This window comes from Staurois parvus, unplaced genomic scaffold (genome assembly GCF_062004578.1).
Source record: "Staurois parvus isolate SC_StPar_1 unplaced genomic scaffold, SC_StPar_1.0 ptg000952l, whole genome shotgun sequence".
In the NCBI taxonomy this organism is placed as follows: Eukaryota; Metazoa; Chordata; class Amphibia; order Anura; family Ranidae; genus Staurois; species Staurois parvus.
In genome coordinates, this window is record NW_028318748.1 from 299,641 (window position 1) to 320,144 (window position 20,504).

Below are 20,504 nucleotides of genomic sequence, written 5' to 3' on the forward strand. Positions count from 1 at the left end.
ATCCAGTGCACAATTGCACGGCCACTTATTTATTTATTTATTTTCGCCACAGTTTTGTCACTTTTGTGTATTTGCTTTGGAAGAATAAATCCCCTCTAATATCCTACAAGTGTGGATGTTGCTGCGTTATATAAAACCATTAGAATATTTTTTGACATTTTAGAATGGGGTGCCTCAGGACTGTCCGTAATTTTAAAGGGCGCCTTGACTGAAAAAAGGTTGAGAACCACTGATCTATGCAATGCAGGCAGATCAGAGCCGGTGGGAGGGGGATGTACATAGCTTCCGGGAAACATCACAGCCTCTGTACTCCTCTCAAAGTGTTACTAAACCCACAACAGTAAATTCAGTCTGTGTGTGCAGGAAAGCATGCTTGTTATACTCACTGTGGAACCTAAGGGGTTAATCCCTCCGCATTGTTTCAAAATTCAGTTTGATCCTGACTTCTCTGATCCTCCACTTCTTCCAGTGCCCCCCTCTTATCTCCTGATAAGACTTATGGGGTGGAGACACTCTGCACATGTTCAGTTTGGTGTGTATTGCTAGAATGTTTTTCTTTTTCCTTGGGAGAGTGTGTGTGACCAGCACAGGGCCAATCAGCACTGTCCAGACAGAGGTCAGGAGTCCTGCATCCTCCTAGAGCAGAAGGAAAACGCCTCCTACAATTTTTAACATGTGTTCTGCTGGACACTGATAGAAGTCACAAGACTGCTATATACTGCTGATGAGAAAAGAGATATAGTGAATGCAGGGTCCGGGGAGACCAGATATAGTGAATACAGGGTCCGGGGAGACCAGATATAGTGAATACAGGGTCCGGGAGACTGGATATAGTGAATGCAGGGTCCGGGGAGACCGGATATAGTGAATGCAGGGTCCGGGGAGACCGAATATAGTGAATGCAGGGTCTGGGGAGACCGGATATAGTGAATGCGGGGCCTGGGGAGACCGGATATAGTGAATGCAGGGTCCGGGGAGACCGAATATAGTGAATGCAGGGTCCAGAGAGACCAGATATAGTGAATGCAGGGTCCAGAGAGACCAGATATAGTGAATGCAGGGTCCGGGGAGACCAGATATAGTGAATGCAAGCTCTGGGGAGACCAGATATAGTGAATTCAGCGTCCGGGGAGACCAAATATAGTGAATGCAGGGTCCAGAGAGACCAGATATAGTGAATGCAGGGTCCAGGGAGAGCAGATATAGGGGGTCCGGGGAGAGCGGATATAGGGAATGCGGGGTCCGGGGAGACCAGATACAGTGAATTCAGGGTCCAGGGAGAACAGATATAGTGAATGCAGGGTCCGAGGAGACAGATATAGTGAATGCAGGGTCCAAGGAGACAGATATAGTGAATGCAGGGTCCAAGGAGACAGATATAGTGAATGCAGGGTCCAGGGGGGAGAGCAGATATAGTGAATGCAGGGTCTGGGAAGACCGGATATAGTGAATGCAGGGTCCAGGGAGAGCAGATATAGTGAATGCAGGGTCCTGGGAGAGCAGATATAGTGAATGCAGGGTCCGGGGAGACCAGATATAGTGAATGCAGGTTCCGGGAAGACCGGATATAGTGAATGCAGGGTCCAGGGAGAGCAGATATAGTGAATGCAGGGTCCTGGGAGAGCAGATATAGTGAATGCACGGTCCGAGGAGACCAGATATAGTGAATGCAGGGTCCTGGGAGACCAGATATAGTGAATGCAGGGTCCTGGGAGAGCAGATATAGTGAATGCAGGGTCCTGGGAGAGCAGATATAGTGAATGCAGGGTCCGGGGAGACCAGATATAGTGAATGCAGGGTCCGGGAAGACCGGATATAGTGAATGCAGGGTCCAGGGAGAGCAGATATAGTGAATGCAGGGTCCTGGGAGAGCAGATATAGTGAATGCACGGTCCGGGGAGACCAGATATAGTGAATGCAGGGTCCTGGGAGACCAGATATAGTGAATGCAGGGTCCTGGGAGACCAGATATAGTGAATGCAGGGTCCTGGGAGAGCAGATATAGTGAATGCAGGGTCCTGGGAGAGCAGATATAGTGAATGCAGGGTCCGAAGTTTAGTGACATTTTAAGAGCCCTCAGTCCTGATGCAAGCAGTGAGCTGGCTGTTGGAAGGAGTTATGCCCTGATGCCCTGAGGGGTGGAGTCAGTCTGGAGGAATGGGCATTCCCAGGAAGGCTGTATTTACATGTGGACCACCCTAGTTAATCCCAACATGTAACGCCGAACTTCCCGTGACTGAAAGAACTGAAATCCCATAAATAAAAAGGCGGGCCAGGGGCAGTCAGGATTGGGAGGAAATTAATATTTCTTATTATCACTATTATTTTTTATTATATTTTTTAATTAGTCTTTATTATAATTATTACTACAGGACTTGTCCCTTCCCCAGCTTGTGACTGGACAGTGAAAGGAGAAGTAGCAGACTGATGAGCTCATCTGTTACTTTCTCTCCTCCTATCAGCACTCCTGATTGGCTCCTTGTGCTCCTTCTCTGTCTCCCAGTCTGAGCTCTGCTGTATAGGGTTTGTAAGAAGCTGATACCAGAACAGATCCATATAGTCACACTGCTAGTATTATATATACCTTTACTGATGTATTGATGAATACAGATCTGCCTTATTTTGTGTCTTTTATGTCAGCCTGGACTTCAGATTTAAATTCTTGCATTTCTCCCATACGGGTCTACAGTTTTCTGGGTCATTAAGATTAATTTGCCTCGGGATAAAAATCTTCTTTCCTCCGCCCGCCTCTAATAGGATTTCCCTACTGGACACGAGGATATATATTTAGATTTTTGATACCCCGATTCTGGGGCTGATGACTCTTCAAGGTGACCTCAGTGGAGGAGATAATGATGGCGGACGATGTACACCGGCATCTGTCTCTCTGTATTGTTTCCTCATATAACCGCATGTCGGAGAAGACAAGACACCGCTCTGTTCACATGGTAACCGTTGCACTATTGATGCTATTCTCACTTTCTTCTCCTCTACCTGACATCTGACTCCATACAAGTCCCAGGTGACGCCGAGCTGCTTCATAGAACTGAGCAGAGATTTGTTTTTCTTGAAACTTTTTGCACTCTTAGAGACAAAACTATACAAAATGATAATCTCCTATTTAATGTGCACAGCCTGCATTCATACACAACTTTATATATTTTGTAAAAGGTTGTTCCACCTAAAACTGATGTTTCAGTTGTTGGCAGGTGCTGGGGAGATACCAATATTTTTTAGGGCTTTCTAGGACATTGGCTGTGAGATCTCTGCTGTTCTGTTTCAAATGGCACTTTCTGCATTGACATTAGACTTAGACCCAGCTGCCCAGAAAGCATGGTCACTTGCTGACTTAGCACCATCCACAGGCAGCTTAACTCTTCAATAAGACTCAGAAGTTCAATCCAACACAATTTTACTTCAGATAATTGCAGTGCAGAGGATATTTTCCAGCCAGAAGTGTAAAAAGACATGGACTTTCTTAAGCCCTGACATTGACTGAAAGAACATGTAAATAAGAGGGAGGAGGTCTAGCTAGGACTGAACTAACTAGCACTAAACAGGCACTGACTAGTCTATTGTTTAAAGTGGTTGTAAACCTCAGACATGAAGTATGAACATAGCATATCCCTCTATAGTGTGTACTTGTCTCATTTAAGAGCAGCATATGCTGCTTTGTACCTCTGCTATCAGCATGAATCACTTTTGCCTGGTTTTCACGACACCAAGAAATAAAATGGTGACAGGGGAGGGAGCTCCAGCACACAGCCTGACATTGACAGCCTCAGCTCTCTTCCTGTGTGTTTTGAAGGGGGGAGGGGGGTGTCCGTTCCCTATAATCAGCTCTCACTGAGCTCTGCAGTGTAAAAATTCAGCTCTCTGACCCCTGCTCTCTGAAAGCTCAGACAAGCTGTATAAATTCTGCACTTTGAACATATGTAGAGAATGGTGCAGAAAGAGAGGTACAACTTATGTGGGAGGATTTGTTTCATCTCTGTGTATCACCTGAGCTAAGTCACTTCACTGGGTATATGTGAGAGTTTGCAACTGCAGTACAGAAGAGGCAGGCCATCAACCTTGCTGTGCTGTGTAAGGGTTCATGTACTCGGGGCGTTTGGAAAACTCTTCTGACTGCTGGAAAACGTATGTTAAAAAACATCAGTTTAGCCGTGTTTGCGTTTAGAAGTATTTTTAAAAGATAACCTCAGGAGACCTTCCAGAATGCACTGAAAAATAGTAAATAATTAACTATTTCAGACATTTTAAGAGGAATAGAGAGAGCAGAAGCAGAGAGAGCAGTATGTGTGGAAGTGACCTGTCTTTTCTGGTTGTAGTCACTATGGATCCCATCATGAGCATAATGCGGCACGTTCTACCATTGTTTCCTTCACACAAAACCTGGAACTGACTGCGGTGGTGTACCGGGTCCATTTGAATACATGGAAAACGCTTTGCATGCATTTTTGATGAAGAAAAAAGGCTCCGGACAGCATCTGGATATGGACCTGTCAAAACAAGCTTGTAAACACAGTTAACCGCGTTTACACGCGTTTACAAGCATTTGGCGTTTGAAACGCCAGTAAAATCTACTCCTGAACGCAATTTTGGTGCATTAAAAAAACGACTGTAAACGAGGATGTGTACATGGACACATAGGAGAACATTAGGGAGAGTTCAGGGGCTGCTGAAAAAACGCTGAACAGCTCCTGAACGTCAGTTTATCAGCTGCAGTGTACATGAGCCCTAAAACTCAGAACTAGATGGAAAGAAACAAGAAGAAGAGAGTAGAGTGCAGGGGCGGACTGACAACTCATGGGGCCCCTGGGCAATAGGGGATCATGGGGCCCCTGTGTCCTTGCCCAAACTCAAAAAAGCCTATGAAAAAGGTACCAGGGGCATCTCATGGGGCCCCCTTCTGACCCTGGGCCCTAGGGCAGTGCCCGAGTTTCCAAATGGCCAGTCCGCCCGTTTACGGATCAACCCGAAACGTTCTGAGGCGCTAACTGGAGGTTTGAGATGTTTGAAGACAAATGGTTCCAGCAGTTCAGATATGGTCTTACCTTTCCACAATTGAGTCAGCAATGCCGAGAGGTGATCCAGAGGTGATCGAGTTTCCAAATGGTCAGTCCGCCCCTGGTAGAGTGACAGAGAGATGAGCTCATCAGTCCGCTGCTTCTCCTTTTGCTGTCAAATCAAATGCTGGGAGAGGGACAAGACCTGAAATGATACATAACTTCAGCAGAGCAGAATCAGCCTGATCCTTCTGCCAGACAGGGCTATGCTGTGTGGCAGAGCTGTATATATCTAAGAACTGGATGGGCAAAAGCAGACTAATTTTGCAGGTTTGACCATTCCTCTATATGTCTTTCAGCAGTAATGAATGCTAATTTGTTTGGCCGAAGTTCATCTTTAGAAATGAATAAGATATGAAAGAGAAAACAACATGTGTGAGTCACTGAAATATCACTTGTGGGTGAGCGTAACTTTAAACCAGGGGCGGACTGACCATTTGGAAGCTTGGGTACTGCCCGAGGGCACGGGGTCAGTAGGGGGCCCCATGAGATGCCCCTGGTACCTTTTTCATAGGCTTTTTTGAGTTTGGGCAAGGACACAGGGGCCCCATGAGCCCCTATTGCCCCGGGGCCCCATGAGTTGTCAGTCCGCCCCTGGTGTCAGCAGAAGTTTGAGGAGAGCAGGCTGAATTCCCAGCACAGCTAGATGACTGACCACACTGTGCTGTCATGCCTAGTGTGGTCAGTTTTTAATAGATCAGAGGGACTGGCAGGATCACCAGGGATTTCACACAAAAGAAGCAATACAAGGAGAACAGTATATTTATTCATACAAGTACATGGTCCAGCAGGCACATATCAGGAATATAAAATGTTGGGTCCGGGGTCAGTAGGGGGCCCCATGAGATGCCCCTGGTACCTTTTTCATAGGCTTTTTTGAGTTTGGGCAAGGACACAGGGGCCTCATGATCCCCTATTGCCCGGGGGCCCCATGAGTTGTCAGTCCGCCCCTGCTTTAAACAACGTATGTGACTTTAGTAGGAGACAAATAATCTGATATTTCAGACCTTACGCTCAGTTGGTAATATGTATGTCCTGTCGGTCGCAGCGTCCCGTGAATGTATTGTGTTGTTGGCTCGGTACGGCGCCCGCCGGTCAGTTACTACAAAGGCCAAACAAGCTGTGACAAGAGTCCCGCCACGTGGCCCGGGCGTTCTCGGCACGCACCCAGGCAACAATCTGCCCTTGTCAAAGTCAAGGAGGCCGGTGAGCTTGTCTATATGCAAATATGAGATGTGACAATGGAGAATAAGTGAAAGGTGTTAAGTGGAAGCCGCAAGAATCTGCCGACAGTGTCTGAAAACTAATGATGCTAATTAATGATATTCCCATGGACGGGTCCAAGGGGGAATGGGAAATGTGAGAAAGCAGACCATGGGCTTTTTTTTTCCATCCTGTTTGCCAGTTTGTTCCTGAATATAAATTAAGAACAGAAAATGTCACACTCTTAATTAGGAAGCCAAAATAACTTAGCATGGCTCGGCAAATATACAATGACTTCCACTCCAGTGCTTGGAGAGCCGCAGGACTGTGCGTGTGTAAAGGGACTGTGCCTTGGGCGTTAGGAGTCCACATATCCGCTGGAAAGGGCAGGAGTTCTACTACCTACTATAAAATAAAACCTAATATAAAAGTCCAGTTAGATTAAAGTGGACCTTTCGGTATTTTAGACATGAATAAGTTGCTGATGTGGACAAATGCAGTAGTATTTTTCAGAAAAGCTTAAAAAGCCATCCCTGAAACCCAACAGAGTCACGTTGCCTAGGCTGCCTAAGCTTTTTGTCATTTAAAGCGGTTGTAAATCCTTCCATATACCCAGCGAAGTGACTGGACTCAGGTGATACACAGAGATGAAACAAATCCTCCTACAGAAGTTGTACCTGTTTAGCTTTAGCCTTCTCTTACCCGGAGCTGTTCAAAGTGCAGACAGTTTGCTTGAGATCCCCCCCCTCCACCAAGGCCGTGGATGAGGTGGTACCCATCGGGGCCCAGGCAGCTGGGTGAATCTGATGTGGGCAGGGAGGGTGATCGGCACAGTGGGGGGGGGGGGGGGCAATTACTGGAACTGATCCCCTGTATGGCTCTCTCTGCAGCAGCCGAAAGCTGGCTTCTTCTCCCTCCCTCTCCCCTTCAGCTACAGCAGAGAGTGGAGATTGGTTCCAGTAAATAACCCCTTCCCCTGCCGCATGCATCACCCTCACTGTGCACCATACATTTCCCCCTGCTGCCCAGACCCCCCCTGTGTGCCCCCCCCCACCCTCCTCTCCTTCACACCAGCAGCTGCAAGCACACAATAGGATCCTTCAGGATGGACGCTGGGAAGTGGGTCCAGTAAATATGTCACATTTACCAGACCCTGTTTTTCCTGAATGAACACAATGAGTGTTCAGCATCGATTGCTCACTGTGTTTGTTCATAACTGAAGCATAGAAACCTAGGGGGGAGGCCCTGTCGGGTTGGCTGTATGGGGCCCGGGCCCAATGACTTCTAACAGCAGCCCTGCCCTCCACACAGGAACAGAGCTGAGTCTGTCAATCTGCTGGAGGTCCCTCCCCTGTCACCAGTTTTTTCTTGGTGTCAGGAAAATTTTTCAGAAGTGCTGGTAACAAAGGAACTCTGCAGCAGACAGAAATGGCACTTAGCGCTCTTGAGACAAGTACACACTATAGAGGGATGCACATTGTTCATATTTCATGTCTGAGGTTTACAACCACTTCAAAGAATATGTAAACCCAACATTTTATATTCCTGATATGTGCCTGCTGTACCATGTACTTGTATGAATAAATATCCTGTTCTCCTTGTATTGCTTCTTTTGTGTGAAATCCCTGGTGATCCTGCCAGTCCCTCTGATCTATTAAAAACTGACCACACTAGGCATGACAGCACAGCGTAGTCAGTCATCTAGCTTGCTGGAAATTCAGCCTACTCTCCTCAAACGTCTGCTGACACCAGGGGCAGACTGACAACTCATGGGGCCCCCGGGCAATAGGGGATCATGGGGCCCCTGTGTCCTTGCCCACACTCAAAAAAGCCTATGAAAAAGGTACCAGGGGCATTTCATGGGTCCCGCTACTGACCCCGGGCCCTCGGGCAGGGGTGTGCCCCTCAACTGGGGGCAGGGGTGTACATATGCCACAGGTGCAATTCTTTGTTTTGCAGCTGCAGCAGGAATTATACCAGTTATTGCTTTCGATGGGCATAGCACCCATCAAAAGCAACTGATTCAGGTGAGGGGGCTGGTCTGCAAGCTCTCTGCAACAGCATGCAATGCATGCGATGACAGTATGCTAGTGCAGGCTTCAAGGGAAGAAAGCAGACAGTGAGGAGCCAATACAACACCTGCTCACCGCCTGTCAAATGCTATCTGAAAAGCATTCCAAACTCAGGTCACTTTTAACCGCCTCCTGCCCACCATATAAGGTAATGACAGGCGCAAGTCGGTTCTCTCGTTCTGGGAGGATGTCATATGACATCCTCCCACTCTAACTGCGCATGCGCGGCTCCAGGAGTGCACAGTGCGGCGATCCATGGTGCGTTGTGTCCCTCGAACACAGCGGATCACCGATCAACGGAAAGAGCCGAAGATGTCGGCTCGGTCATGTGATCAGCTGATCACATGTAAATAGGGTTATCGGCATTTCTCTCCTCTCGAGCTGTCACGCTGACAGCTCGAAAGGAGAGGAGAGCCGGTAATCGGCATTCCTCGGAGAGGACATGTACACAGATCATCAGGGCACTGATGATCAGTGTGCCCTGATGAACAGTGTAGCCTCAGCAGTGCCACCTGTCATTGCCCATCAATGCCACCTGCCAGTGCCCATCAGTGCCTCATCAATGCCACATATCAGTGCCCATCTGAGCTGCCTTCAGTGCCACCTATAAGTGCCAGTCAGTGCCACCTATCAATGCCAATCAGTGCCTCCTATCAGTGCCAGTCAGTGCCACCTATCAATGACAGTCAGTGCCACCTAACAGTGCCAGTCAGTGCCGCCTATCAGTGCCATATATGAGTGCTGCCTTTCAGTGCCTATCAGTGATGCCTGTCAATGCCCATCAATGCCACCTACTAGTGCCTCCTCATCAGTGCCCATCAGGGCCACCTATCAGTGCCCATCAGTACAGCCTCATTACCGCACATCAGTGAAGGAGAAAAATCACTTACTTACAAAATGTTATAACAAAAACTAAGAAAAAATGTTTTTTTTTTTTTAAACGGAGGTGATTAAATACCACCAAAAAAAGCTCTATATGTCTCAAAAAAATGATAAAAATTTCATATGGGTACAATGTTGCATGACTGCGCAAATGTCATTGAAAGCTGAAAACTGGCCTGGGCAGGAAGGGGGTATAAGTGCCCAGTAGGCTAGTGGTTAAGAGAGCACTGCTAGTGTAAACGAGCCCTAAGTTTTGCCGTGGCCATGAAGCACAGCATCGTGGCTGTGACATGTGTACAGCTGTATCAGGGGCGGACTGACAACTCATGGGGCCCCCGAGCAATAGGGGATCATGGGGCCCCTGTGTCCTTGCCCAAACTCAAAAAGGCCTATGAAAAAGGTACCAGGGGCATCTCATGGGGTCCCCTACTGACCCCGGGCCCTCGGGCAGTGCCTGAGTTTCCAAATGGTCAGTCCGCCCCTGAGCTGTATGTTAGTTTTTATGCAGGTGGTCAAGGGGCGGTAAAACCACATCTCAACCACCTGGTTTTACGCCTCCCTGCCTGGCCTCAGGCCTGAACAAAACCTTACTGAAATGTAACCAGGAAAGTGAAGAACAAACAAAATTCATCTTCATTCTCTTCTTTTTTTTTTGTTCAAAGCCTCCCTAAATAATGACTGTGTGTAATCGCATCTGTTAGCACAATGAACACTGCAAGTGTGTGACATGAATCTACAAAATTAGGCATTGCTTTGACAAAAAGTGGACGTTGTGCCGTAAATTTGGGCTTTAAAAAGCTGAAGCGGGGGCGAATTGACACGCTGCGAAAGTTGTGATCTGTTTTTTTTTTTCTATAAATATTTAATGCTCTAGAGAATAAGCCTAAATCTTGCCATGCCTAGCCTCCTGTACGGCTGATTTACGAATCAAAATTCATAATTAGCTTCCGTGTATTATTCAAAGGCAAATGGCATATTTATTCAATGACAAGCAAAGCGTAGGGGGGAGATCCATTATTTATAATGAAATAGCGCTGGAACAGTTATTAAAAATCTGCGGAATACACGATTCCCTGCAGCGACACCTCCCACAATTTCTTTAATTTGTTTTCCAATTATATTGCAAAAACCCACTGTGTGACGTGCCCGCCCGCTCCTGACTCTCAATTAGCTCGGCTGAGTCAAGCTCTCGACGCTTTTCCAGGCGCCGTCAATGGCTCGTCAGCTGATCTGCAGGCGGGCAGGGCTAGTTAACTGGTGATAAAATTAATTATGGCGCACGTACTGTTTTCCATCTGTTGAGTTCTAGAAATGATGGCAGCGTGTCAATAAGTACCGCAAAGTCTTCAGTGGAGGAGCCACTGTCCATCTTGGCCACATGACAATTTATTTTGTTAAGTATTAACTTTTTGGCAGTTATATGGAACCATTTTTTTTTTTAGTTTTGAAGAACTTGTGGGTATTAAAGAGAGAGAAAAGGGCAGTATAGTAATACAGCTGACCACCTGTGGGCCCCATGCAGGAACAGTCAGCCCACTACCATCACTATGGCCTAAATCTCCATGTACCTCTCTGTATGTGGGGACTTCTGATCCTTACTGATGGGGAGTGTTAGTTTTCATATGCTGTAAGAATGCAAATTCCAATACATACCTCCTAACCTCAAAACTTGAGAAAGAGGGGTACCTCGATTCAATGCTGATACACTATATTGCCAAAAGTATTCAGGTGTTCCAATCCCCTCCGTGGACACAGGTGTATACAATCAAGCCCCTAGGCATGCAGACTGCTTCTACAAACATTGGTGAAAGAATGGGTCGCTCTCAGGAGCTCAGTGACTCCAAGCGTGGTCCCGTGATAGGTGGTCACCTGTGCAATAAGTCCATCCGTGACATTTCCTGGCTACTAAATATTCCACGCTCAACTGTTAGTGGGATTATAACAAAGTGGAAGCAACTGGGAACAACAGCAACTCAGCCACCAAGTGGTAGGCCACATCACATGACAGAGCGGGGTCAGCGCATGCTGAAGTGCACAGTGCGCAGAAGTCACCAACTGTCTGCAAAGTCAATAGCTAAAGACCTCCAAACTTGATGTGGCCTTCAGATTAGCACAACAACCGTGCGTAGAGAGCTTCATGGAATGGGTTTCCATGGCTGAGCAGCTGCATCCAAGCCTTACATTACCAAGTGCAATGCAAAGCGTCGGATGCAGTGGTGTAAAGCATGCCGCCACTGGACACTAGGGCAATGGAAACGTGTTCTCTGGAGTGATGAATCACGCTTCTTTGTCTGGCAATCTCATGGATATGTCTGGGTTTGGCGGTTGCCAGGAGAACGGTACTTGCCTGACTGCATTGTGCCAAGTGGAAAGTTTGGTGATGTTGTTTTTCAGGGGTTGGGCTTGGCCCCTTAGTTCCAGTGAAGGGAACTCTTAAGGCGTCAGCATACTAAGACATTTTGGACAATTTAATGCTCCCAACTTTGTGGGAAGAGTTTGGGGATGGCCCCTTCCTGTTCCAACATGACTGCACACCAATGCACAAAGCAAGGTCCATAAAGACATGGATGAGCCAGTTTGGGGTGGAGGAACTTGACTGTCCTGCACAGAGTCCTGACCTCAACCCCATAGAACCCCTTTGGGATGAATTAGAGCGGTGACTGCAAGCCAGGCCTTTTCGTCCGACATCAGTGCCTGATCTCACAAATGCGCTTCTGGAAGAATGGTGAAACCTTCCCATAGACACCCTCCTAAACCTTGTGGATAACCTTCCCAGAAGAGTTGAAGCTGTTATAGCTGCAAAGGGCGGGGCCAACTCAAAATTGAACCCTACGGACTAAGACTGGGATGCCATTAAAGTTCATGTGCGTGTAAAGGCCGGCCGACCAATACTTTTGGCAGTATAGTGTATGTGATACAACTCGGCAAACTGGTGAAGAACTTTGTGGCTTTGAATACTAAGTGGTTGAGCTTACTCCAGTCTTACTGGAGAAAGTACAGAGAAGGGCAACCAAACTGATAAGAGGCATGGAGGAGCTCAGCAATGAGGAAAGATTAGAGGAACTGAATTTATTCTCTCTTGAGAAGAGCAGATTAAGGGGGGATATGATCTCCATGTATAAATACATCAGTGGTTCATATAGTGAGGTTCATTCACCCTGAGGTCATCACAGAGGACAAGGGGGCACTCTTTACATCTGGAGGAACAGAAATTCAATCTCCAAACACGGAAAGGTGTTCACATTAAGAGCTGTGAAAATGTGGCATAGACTCCCTCAAGAGTTGGTTCTGACCAGCTCAGTGGATTGCTTTAAAAGATGTCTGGATTCTTTCTTTGATAAACAGAATATAACTGGATACTAACATTTATAGGTAAAGCTGATCCAGGGAATATCCGATTGCCTCTCGGGGATCGGAAAGGAGTTTTTTACCCTGCAGGAGCAAATTGGATCATGCTTTGCTGGGCTTTTTTTTGCCTTCCTCTGGATCAACTGTGGGTGTAGGACTATAACTTTTTTTTTTTAATGGTTGAATTGGATGAACTTTTATCTTTTTTCAGCCAGACTATGTAACTATGTACTTGCAGTATACACAGCTGCATCTCACAGAAACACATAAACCTACCTTTCTACATACATAAACTTCAAGGCAAAGGATAATTTTTGAAAATATGAGCCTCTCATCAAAGTGATTGTAAAGGTTCGATTTTTTTTTTTTAATAAACATTTTATACTTATTTTTATGCAATGGTTTTGCACAGAGCAGCCCTGATCCTCCTCTTTTGGGAGTCCCCTGACAGTGCTCCTGGCTATTCCCCCATGCCGAGTGCCCCCATAGCAAGCCACTTGCTACGGGGGGCACTTGTGCAGGCTCAATTTAATCCCGAGCCATGCTCTTTGTGTCCTTTGACACACAGAGGGCAGCTCAGCCCTGACAACTCCCTCCCATTCTCTGTTCACTGGCTGTGATTAACAGCAGCAGGAGCAAATGGTTCCCGCTGCTGTATCTGAGCCTATGAGAATGGAGAGAACGGAGAGAGTCACTGCTCTCATACACAGCGCTGGATCAAGATCGGACTAAGGTAAGTATAAGGGGAGCTGCACACAGAAGGTTTTTCACCTTAATGCAGAGAATGCATTAAAGTGGAATTCCACCCAAATCCTAATTAACTCTAAACCTACTCCCAGACCCATTCGAAGCCTAATCTGTCTAACCTGTGAAGAAAATATGCATAAACTGACCTATTCTGAAGCTACTCCAGTTCAGTCTGCTGTGGCGGCTTCTTTGTAGAGGGAGGAGGCCAACAGCTGAGGAAATGAAGAGGAGATGATGTGACCCCTAGACGTACTATGGCGCTCTACACAGAAGCCACCGCTGACATCTACAGCCTGGGACCGGACTCAGTATAGCAATCTTTCCTTTACAGGGTTAGATACATTAGGCTTAGAATGGGGCTTAGGAAGAAAAACCTTCAGCCTTTAGAACCACTTTAAATATGCCGTTCTGTACACAGAATATGGACAGAAAACTAACAATTGGCTTGAGCCTGCCACACAGATCATCATTAAAACAGTGGGAAATTTCTTGGCAAGCATGACTGTGAAGGTTCCCATTTATTCACATCATAGTATGTCAAGTAGTAGTTAGTCACATTCCGCTAGACCAGCCTTTTCAATCTCAGGGAATCCCTGCTAAAAATGACTATATCTACAACTCAAGGACATTAGTGTGATGGTCAGTGGGAAGAATGATCCTTACACTTGTGGTCATCGGAAAGAATTACCCCCTTACAGTTAACTAAAAAGATAAATGGTGTCAGTGGGAGCTTATCTGAGATGCAGAAATTTCTCATTGTTCAAGGAAGACCTAGCAACCCCTGGAGGAACCCTGGTTGAGAAACCATGAGCTAGACTGTTCTGTAATGTTGTAGATGTTTTGCAGCTTCTCCAGGATGCTTCTTCAGTTCAGCTGAGTTACAGGAACATACTCCGTGTATCAAAGAAACCTTTATCCAATGACTATGGAATGTGTAGATGTTGATTTTTCAAGAAAAAGGTGGCAGGTATGAAAGTTGTTGATAATTGCAATAACAATGCAACGCTATTCTCACTTATATAATGTAAATCAAGTCTACTATCCTTCTAGTGTAACTGTCCATACAATGAAGCCTTTATTCTATGACCTGTGATTTTCTTCCCCCTGTGTTTATTCACCAGTTAGATTGTGCTCACTAAGTTAAAGTATATAGCATACATAGCAGCTCACAAGATACACACATTTGGCTGTTCATTAGAAAATGTTAGAACCACCCTGCGTTCTAGGATGGGATTATGTAACTAGAACAGGGAGGTTTCACCAACTTTCACACCTTCCATCCTGTTCTTGGACAATCAACATCTGCCTTGACACATTCCATGGTGACTGGATTAGTGTCTGTGATACCTGTGTGGATATAAATACTGGAGTCTCTTCCTGGCAATCATTGGAACTGAAGAAACAGCTTTACAGAACAAGTCCAGTTGATTGTGAGGAACTGCCACTACCTTAACTTGGCAAGAAGCAGCTGTTAAGACAATGAGCAACTTAGTATGTAATGTACAGCACAGCTTACAGAGTAGAGAAGTCAGGACTAACATGTGTCAGATGTAACATACAACATAACATAAAGGGTGCAAAGTTCCAGGCTATTTATTGTAGAACATAGTGGATTCAGTACGGGGGTCAAGAATATTAGACTACAGAAAAAATGTCCCGGTGTCTGTGGGAGGAATAATGCCTGGGCAATACTGTGAAAAAAATTGCCTAGTGTTGGTGGTCAATGGGAGGAAACTAATACCGCAGTGTTGGTGGTCAGTGGCCATGTCACTAGTGGTCAATTGGATGTCCTGCAAGTGTATGAACCACCGAACAGCTTGGCCCAACCACCACTTCTACTCTGCATATGCGGAACCTGCTGGACAGCTTGATTTGGCCACCACTTGTGTCCTGCATGTGTGATACCTGTTGGACAGCTTGGTTTGACCACCATTTGTGTCCCACATGTGCGGTACCTGCTGGACAGTTTTGTTTTGCCACCATCTGTGTCCTACATGTGTGGTACCTGCTGGACAGCTTGGTTTTGCCACCATCTGTGTCCTACATGTGTGGTACCTGCTCGACAGCTTGGTTTGGCCACCACCTGTGTCCAGCATGTGTGGTACCTGATGAACAGCTTGGCTGGGCTACCATGCAGTTCTGGGACATGTTTTGTGACTGCTTAAGCTAAAATTCTGGGACGGCCACAGAGTCCAGGACAGTTGGGGAGCATGGCAACAAGCAATCCAAGTCCTGCAGCTTAGGCCCTGTCTTTTCTTTTCAAAGCTACTGCAAGAGATCAGTAGCATGCCTCCCAACTGTTCCTTCCAGCACTAGCAGGTTGGTCCTTGTTTTAAGGCCCTAATTGAAGACAAACTTAATTGTAAAGTTATGCCAACTGATCAACAGGATATTGGCTTAACATAAAGTGCTGCTTCAATCATTTAATAAAGCCAATTAACATTGTATCTTCTCTGCTTGCAATGAGGGGCAGTTAATATGAAAGCCATATTTTCACACCATTTTTAAGTATGTGTTTGTGACCCCCCTCCATTACAGATCAGAGGAATCTTCTCTTCTATTTAGTCTAGATGGCAGTTAGATTAACAAGGAAACAAGTTTTCTTTTTCACAGGAAGGCCTGTCATTCTAAATTAGGAGGTCATGTGGCTATTTTGCATACAAATGGCTTTAGTGGAGTTTTGTTTTGCTCCCCAAACATCTGTTTCAATGCTAAATGTAGAATTGCCAATCTCATTATAATTTGTAATTTTTCACTTTGGTAGAAATTAATTTCCAGTGTTTACCTGATGTTCATATTTGATTGAAATCTGAAAATATTCCGAAAGTAGCGATGCACCAGTTTTCATAGCGAGTATGAGTACCGATACTTTTCCTCAAGTACACGCCAATACCTATTTTCTTTTGTCCGGTGCGTTTTGAGCCTATACAAAATGAATGGGCTCAAATTGTCGTACTGCAAAGGATCGCATATCATTTAAACAGGAATGCAGTGCGATTCCTGTCTGAATCACATGGAGTTTCCTGCACCACTCCTGTGTGAACCCAGGCTGAAGTCGCTATGACAAACCTTGGTTCACACAGGAGCGGTGTGGGAAACCGAACGTGCTTCGGACAAGAATCGCACTGCATTCTTGTTCAAATCACGTGATCCTTTGCATTACGATTTAAACCCATTCATTTTGTCTGGGTTCAAATCGCAGCACACAAAAAAGGTATCAATTTTAGGAGTCTGAGCATTTGCACAACTACTCGCACAAATGCTTAGTATCGGGGCCACCCTATATGAAAGAGTGCAAGATGAGTTTTCTAAATTGTCCTACTTACACATTTGCATCCTGTAGGGTACAAACGCTCTTAAATCACATTTAAATCTCCTTCTTTATGTTCATATCAGTTTGTTAGGTTGTCCATAAACATTTGGCTATATAGTATATAGAATAATAAAAGGAATTTAAATGCACCGAAAAATAGGAACAAAGATACAATATACTGCAGCTTACCCATCCTTGGATGTGATGGCTGCATTTGTTTTCTTTTTTTCAGCTTTATTTTTGATTTTACTTTCAGATCCTGCCAATAACACACTCTCTGTCCTAGGGTGACAAAACTACCTCCTTGTACCGTATATAGGAAAGAACAAAGATAGATACATATGTAGAATGGTATGAGATAGATAATTGGATATGATAGATAGATAGATAGATAGATAGATAGATAGATAGATAGATAGAATTCAAAAACAAACAAACAAAACCAGAGCTCAAATCTTCATGCAGACTTGAGGGAATTCAGAATGCCAAACGTTGAGGTGCAGCCCCTCAAAGATCGGGAAATCTGGATACTGATGAACAAAAGCAAACAAGGGCGCACTCTCATCGTGCATTACTGTGGTACCCCATATATTTATTGAGAAAACAAATAGATATATACTCACAAACCAAAGGAGAATAAAAGCAGAATAGGTAGTCCGCAATGACAGTCCAATACAATGCTGTGCCTTGGGATTAGGTGACGTGTTTCGGGAGACGAACCCCCTTCTTCAGAGCTAAAAAAAAAAAAAAAGCTCTGAAGAAGGGGGTTCATCTCCCGAAACGCGTCAGCTTATCCCTAATTAGGGCACAGCATTGTATTGGACTGTCATTGCGGACTACCTATTCTGCTTTTATTCTCCTTTGGTTTGTGAGTATATATCTATTTGTTTTCTCAATAAATATATGGGGTACCACGGTAATGTACGATGAGAGTGCGCCCTTGTTTGCTTTTGTTCATTAGATAGATGGATAGATAGATACAGTCATGGCCGAAATTGTTGGCACCCTTGATATTTCTCCAGGAAATCATGTATTTCTCACGAAACGTATTGCATTAACACATGTTTTGCTATACACATGTTTATTCCCTTTGTGTGTATTGGGACAAAACAAAAAAAGGGAGGAAAGAAAGCAAATTCGACATAATGTCACACAAACCTCCAAAAATGGGCTGGACAAAAGTATTGGCACCCTTTCACAACTGCGGATAAATAAGAATGTTACAAGCATGTGATGCTCCTGTAAACTCACCTGGGGCAAGTAACAGGTGTGGGCAATATAGAAATCACACCTGAAAGCAGATAAAAAGGAGAGACGTTCACTTAACCTTTGCATTGTGTGTCTGTCTGTGCCACACTAAGCATGGACAACAGAAAGAGGAGACGAGAACTGTCTGAGGACCTGAGAACCAAAATTGTGGCAAAATATCAACAATCTCAAGGTTACAAGTCCATCTCCAGAGAACTAGATTTGCCTTTGTCCACAGTGCGCAACATTATCAAGAAGTTTGCAACCCATGGCACTGTAGCTAATCTCCCTGGTCGTGGACGGATGAGGAAAATTGATGAAAGATTGCAATGCAGAATAGTCCGGATGGTGGATAAGCAGCCCCAAACATGTTCCAAAGACATTCAAGCTGTCCTGCAGGCTCAGGGAGCATCAGTGTCAGCGCGAACTATCCGTCGACATTTAAATGAAATGAAACGCTATGGCAGGAGACCCAGGAGGACCCCACTGCTGACACAGAGACATAAAAAAGCAAGACTACAGTTTGCCAAAATGTACTTGAGTAAGCCAAAAGCCTTCTGGGAAAACATCTTGTGGACAGATGAGACCAAGATAGAGCTTTTCGGTAAAGCACATCATTCTACTGTTTACCGAAAACGGAATGAGGCCTACAAAGAACAAAACACAGTACCTACGGTAAAATATGGTGGAGGTTCAATGATGTTTTGGGGTTGTTTTGCTGCCTCTGGCACTGGGTGCCTTGACTGTGTGCAAGGCATCATGAAATCTGAGGATTACCAAAGGATTTTGGGTCGCACTGTAGGGCCCAGTGTCAGAAAGCTGGGTTTGCGTCCAAGATCCTGGGTCTTCCAGCAGGACAATGACCCCAAACATACGTCAAAAAGCACTCAGAAATGGATGGCAAAGAAGCGCTGGAGAGTTCTGAAGTGGCCAGCAATGAGCCCAGATCTAAATCCCATTGAACACCTGTGGAGAGATCTTAAAATTGCTGTTGGGAAAAGGTGTCCTTCCAATAAGAGAGACCTGGAGCTGTTTGCAAAGGAAGAGTGGTCCAAAATTCCGGGTGAGAGGTGTCAGAAGCTTATTGATGGTTATAGGAAGCGACTGATTTCAGTTATGTTTTCCAAAGGGTGTGCAACCAAATATTAAGTTAAGGGTGCCAATACTTTTGTCCAGCCCATTTTTGGGGTTTTGTGTGACATTATGTCATATTTGCTTTTCTGCCTCTGTTTTATATTTGTTCCAATACATACAAAGGGAATAAACATGTGTATAGCAAAACATGTGTTAATGCAATACCTTTTTTGTGTGAAATACTTGATTTTCAGGAAAAATATCAAGGGTGCCAACAATTTCGGCCATGACTGTAGATAGATAGATAGATAGATAGATAGATAGATAGATAATGGATAGATAGATAGATAGATAGATAGATAGATAGATAGATAGATAGATAGATAGATAGACATTAGATTGATATACAAATCTGACAGATATGAGATGAATAGATAGATATTAGGTGGGTAGATTAGTTTTGACGTGTCAGTATGAGGGACAATGGTGTAGAGGGGCGGACTGACCATTTGGAAACTCGGGCACTGCCCGAGGGCCCGGGGTCAGTAGGGGGCCCCATGAGATGCCCCTGGTACTTTTTTCATAGGCTTTTTTGAGTTTGGGCAAGAACACAGGGGCCCCATGATCTCCTATTGCCCGGGGGCCCCATGAGTTGTCAGTCCGCCCCTGATGGTGTATTTAGGTTTTGTGCTGCCCTAGGCAACACAAAAATCGCCCCCCCCACGGAGAGAACCTGACACCAACCAACACCACCACCCCCATCCAAGAAAGCCTTACACCCTCCATATACTGGCCACCCCCACTCACCTTCACGGCTCCAGACATCTCCTGGGGAGAGTCAGGCTCTGCATACACCGCCAAGCAGCCCGCACCCACCTGGTACCCGTGTGCCTCTTCTTCTGTCCCTTCTTCCAGGGATTGGTGCTGCCTCCCTGAAAAAATGCCACTCTAGGCAAATGCCTTGTTTGCCTTGTGGTAAATACACCCCTGATGAGGGAAAAGTTTATCATTTTATCTGAGATGTAAAAGCAGAGTTTCTCTCTAAGTTCACATATATACTTGATTGTAGGATATAATTGGTTAGGATCAATAGATATATACAGGATATCTATAAAAACAAGAAGGAATGTTTCTTTTATTTAGGATATAAAAGTGGAGAAGAAGTTTTCCGCGTCCTGTGTCGCGGCGGTTGGGTGGACGCGGAGGCCGTGTTGATGCAGCCAGTTTATTTTGTGCCGTTGGCAGACACACAATCTCCATAATCAGTTCTCCTCTATGCTCCGGCACGTTCCATTATGGGTCCTGAGCATGAAAGGGAGATTTAATAAGATGCAAATCCTGGTGGCACAGACTCGGCCACATAATAATGCCTTTGTCTTGGAGTCTGTGCTTATTCTAATGTCATTGGTTAAGCTTCCAGCAATGATTTCTGCATTAGAGAGTGGCGTGTGTCGGGTCCATTGTGCGACAGATCAGGGACTGTGTGTTATTCTAAGAATTAAACATTTAAAGGAAACCTGCCATCAGAGGAATGACCTCCTCCTGATA

At 45.3% G+C, this 20,504-nt stretch overlaps 1 protein-coding gene across 2 annotated transcripts in view; it reads left to right on the forward strand.

The window, feature by feature from the left end:
- The window catches only part of CHST8 (carbohydrate sulfotransferase 8), a 362,065-nt gene that overhangs the window by 280,526 nt on the left and 61,035 nt on the right, over positions 1 to 20,504 (forward strand). The window lies entirely within an intron of this gene.